Source organism: Oncorhynchus mykiss, chromosome 31 (genome assembly GCF_013265735.2).
Source record: "Oncorhynchus mykiss isolate Arlee chromosome 31, USDA_OmykA_1.1, whole genome shotgun sequence".
In the NCBI taxonomy this organism is placed as follows: domain Eukaryota; kingdom Metazoa; phylum Chordata; class Actinopteri; order Salmoniformes; family Salmonidae; genus Oncorhynchus; species Oncorhynchus mykiss.
In genome coordinates, this window is record NC_050571.1 from 36,155,689 (window position 1) to 36,160,561 (window position 4,873).

Consider the following 4,873-nt stretch of genomic DNA (forward strand, 5'->3'; position numbering starts at 1 on the left):
ACATACTGGTAGGACTACATAGATGCCGCGTTCAAAACCACTGGGAAGTTAGTGATCTTCAGGTCAGAAAGTCGGATCTCTAGAAACAGGCCCGAGTTCCCTTGTTGGAATTCCAAGTTAGATAACCATTAAAATCGATTTTTCCCGCTCGGAGGTCGTTATTTTCCGAGTTCCCAGTTGATTTGAACGATTGGAAGTTGGATATTTCCGAGTTCTCAGTTCCCAGTTGTTCTGAATGCGACAAGAGTACAATAGTATGAATACAACCTAGCGGTCAAACAGGGAATTGGTTCCAATCGTTTTTCCACTTTTCATTTTTCCCACAGTGAATTTCAGAAACACTTCAAATAAGGGCTGTGATTTGTAGGCATACCCTGGAGTGACATTTGATTACTGCAAATTGCTCTAGGACAAGGTTACATTTATTAATATATTTGCTTGTAGTTACCCCCCCCCCCCCCCCCCCCCCAAATGAAATGCTAATTAGCTGATTATGTGGCTATCATAAAGAACTACAAATGAGGAACTGGACGAGACTGCCAAATTGAGGCAAAGGTAGGATTTTCTGGATTAACTATCTAATGTCAGCTAAATGCAGTAATGAACAAATTGGCTACATTTGTTTAAATTGACAATTCTGTGATCTGTCTTGTGCATGTTTTAAATGGACACAATACCCATAATGAAGGTGTCAGCTAGAAGATAACGTGCAGGAGCATGCAGGAATTTGCAGTTTGTAACAGTTTTGCTTCCGTCCCTCTCCTCGCCCCTACCCGGGCTCGAACCAGGGACCCTCTGCACACATCAACAATAGTCACCATTGAGGCATCGTTACCTATCGCTCCACAAAAGCCACGGCCCTTGCAAAGCAAGGGAAACAACTACTTCAAGGTCTCAGATCGGGTGATGTCAACGAATGAAACGCTATTAGCGCACACCCCGCTAACTGGCTAGCCATTTCATACCGGTTACACTCACCCCCCTTTTGACCTCCTCCTTTTCGCGGCAAACAGTGATCTGGGTCAACAGCATCAATATAACAGTTTTGTCGGTACATACACACAACAAGTAGGTCACAAGGGGGAGAGGCGTTGTGCCGTGAGGTGTTGCATAATTTGTTTTTTGAAACCAGGCTTGAGGTTAACTGACGCTATATATGATGGGAGTTCGATGCACTCATGGCTCTGTATAATACTGTACGTTTCCTGGGGACTGTGAAAATACCCCTGGTGGCATGTCTGGTGGGGTAAGTGTGCGTGTCAGCGCTGTGTGTAAATTGACTATGCAAACAACTTTTTGTTAAGGGTTTCAGTGGCATCCGTAGCTGTAGTTACTGGTGTGTAAATGGTTGAATCATCAGCATACATGCTTTATTTAATGCCAGTGTCAGGTCATTGGTAAAAAAAAAAGAGCTGCCCTGCGGTACATCACACTTTACATGTTTGACATTACAGGAAAGAAATTCCATAAATTCACTTTTAACAAGGTACACCTGTTAATTGACATGCATTCCAGGTGACTACCTCATGAAGCTTGTTGAGAGAATGCCAAGAGTGTGTAAAGCTGTCATCAAGGCTAAGGGTGGCTACTTTGAAGAATCTCAAATATAAAATATATTTAGATTTGTTTAACACTTTTTTGGTTACTACATGATTCCATATATGTTATTTCATAGTTTTGATGTCTTCACTATTATTCTACAATGTAGAAAATAGTAAAAAATAAAGAAAAACCCTTAAATGAGTAGGTTTGTCCAAACTTTTGACTGATATTGTACGTTTTCTCAACAACAGGTTATGGCCAATAATATCAAAGGCCACACTGAAATCTAACAGTACATCTCCCACAATCTTCTTAGCAATTTATTTCAACCAATCATTAGACATTTGTGTCTGTGCAGTACAGGTTGTGTGGCCTTCTCTATAAGCATTCTGAAAGTCTGTTGTTAATTTGAGAAATAACATTGTATTTGGTCAAACACCATTTTCCAATAGTTTGCTAAGAGCTGGCAACAAGCGGATATGTCTGCTGTTAGAACCAGTAAAGGCCGCTTTACCACTCTTGGGTAGCGGAATGACTTTGGCTCAGATTAAAGATATGACAGATGGTAGCTGACTAGTCACTCCTATCCTCAGTATCCTCAGTAGCTTTCCATCTAAGTTGTCAATGCCAGGAGGTTTGTCATTATTGATCGTTACATTTTTCCACCTCTCCCAGACAAACTTTACAAAATTCCAACTTGCAATGCTTTCCTTTCATTATTTGTTTTTTTTATGCATGAGTACAATGAGTTTAGTCTAATTGTTGTCGAAATCCATTTACACAGGGACACTCAATCTTAAATTAATCATAGTTCATTGTCAGCGCGCTGGAGAGGTTCCAACAAAGTTAATGCACCGTAGTGAACGTCTGTCAGAAGCTCTATCGGAGCAGTCCCATTAGTTCCCTTATTTACTTCAGACAAGTAATATTTGAACGATTTTGCTTATTCATCATTCATAATTAATTAACATTTGGTTCATTCATGTGACTGACCAATACCTCACAAGTTTTCATCTCTCTAATCTGAGACCTTGAAACTGAGATATATTTTGTTCTCAAAACAAGTTCTGGAAGTAATGCCAAATTGCAGATACTGATAAGTGAGCATTCGTTCAATCAGTCACTTGCATGAAGACAGAAATTGGTTATTAGAACAGCATACGAATAGAACACTGACATTAGTTATTAGAAAAGCACAAGTATAACATTTCCATCACAACATAATTTCTCAATTTGCAGAAAGTCAGCCAGTCAGATGTGCAGCCAGACTTATTTGCCACTATTTTTGCTCCATCTCTTTCAATCAAACAGTTTTTCAATTCCTCATCAATTAATGGAGCCTTATCAGTTCTAACAGTCAGTTTCTTAACAGTTGCATATTTATCAATGATTTATTAATTTATTAAATTGCTTCTTCCAATCACATCAGACCAACAAATATGTTGAACATCATCCACATAAGAGTCACAGCAAAATATTTTGTATGATCTCTTATACACTATTTTAGGCCCATCTTTTGGAACTTTGGTGTTCCTGGATATAGCCACTACATTTTGATCACTACTTCCAATGGCCACATATACAGCTTTAGAACAAAGTTCTACAGTATTAGTAAAAATGATCAAGGCATGTAGATGATCCTGTTCCTGTTGTGTGTGTGTGTGTGTGTGTGTGTGTGTGTGGGGGGGGGGGGGGGGGGGGGGGGGGGGGGGGGGGGGGGGGGGGGGGGGGGGGGGGGGGGGGGGGGGGGGGGGGGGTAGATCAGCTTTAATATTGCAGATAGTAGCTACCATCAATGTAATTGTCTGCATCACTTCCAATTCCAAATATATATATATACAGTTGAAGTCAGAAGTTTACATAAACCAGCGCAAATACATTTAAACTCAGTTTTCACAATTCCTGACATTTAATCCAAGTAAAAATTCACTGTCTCAGGTCAGTTAGGATTACCACTTCATGTTAAGAATGTCAGAATAATAGTAGAGAGAATGATTTATTTCAGTTTTTATTTCTTTCATCGCATTCCCAGTGGGTCAGAAGTTAATTAATTAGTATGTGGTAGCATTGCCTTTAAGTTGTTTAACTTGGGTCAAATGTTTCAGGTAGCCTTCCACCAGCTACCCAGAATAAATTGAGGGAATTTTGGCCAGTTCCTCCTGACAGAGCTGGTGTAACTGAGTCAGGTTTGTAGGACATTGCTTGCACACGCTTTTCCAGTTCTGCCCACAAATTTTCTATCAGATGAAGGTCAGGGCTTTGTGATTGCCACTCCAATACCTTGACTTTGTTGTCCTTCAGCCATTTTGCCACAACTTTGGAAGTATGCTTGGGGTCATTTTCCATTTGGAAGACCCATTTGCTGACCAAGCTTTAACTTCCTGACTGATGTCTTGAGATGTTGCTTCAATATATCCACATACATTTCCTACCTCATGATGCCATCTATTTTGTGAGGTGCACCAATCCCTTCTGCAGCACAGCACCCCCCACAACATGATGCTGCCACCCCCGTGCTTCACGGTTGGGACGGTGTTCTTTGGCTTGCAAGCATCCCCCTTTTTCCTCAAAATATAATGATGGTGATGGTAATTATGGCCAAACAGTTCTTTTTTTGTTTCATCAGACCAGTGGACATTTCTCCAAAAAGTACGATCTTTGTCTCCATGTGCAGTTGCAAACCGTAGTCTGGCTTTTATATGGCGGTTTTGGAGCAGTGGCTTCTTCCTTGCTGAGCGGCCTTTCAGGTTATGTCGATATAGGACTCGTTTTACTGTGGATATAGATACTTTTGTACCTGTTTCCTTCAGCATCTTCACAAGGTCCTTTGCTGTTGTTCTGGGATTGATTTGCACTTTTCGCACCAAAGTACGTTCATCTCTAGGAGATAGAACGCGTCTCCTTCCTGAGCGGTATGACGGCTGTGTGGTCCCATGGTGTTTATACTTGCATACTATTGTTTGTACAGATGAACGTGGTACCTGCAGGCATTTGTACATTGTTCACAAGGATGAACCAGACTTGTGGAGGTCTTGGCTGATTTCTTTTGATTTTCCCATGATGTCAAACAAAGAGCCACTGAGTTTGAAGATAGGCCTTGAAATACATCCACAGATACACCTCCAATTGACTCAAATTATGTCAATTAGGCTATCAGAATCTTCTAAAGCCATGACATCATTTTCTGGAATTTTCTAGTTTTAATGACTCCAACCTAAGTGTATGTAAACTTCTGACTTCAACTGTGTGTGTGTGTGTATATATATATATATATATATATATATATACATACAGTGCCTTGCGAAAGTATTCGGCCCCCTTGAACTTTGCG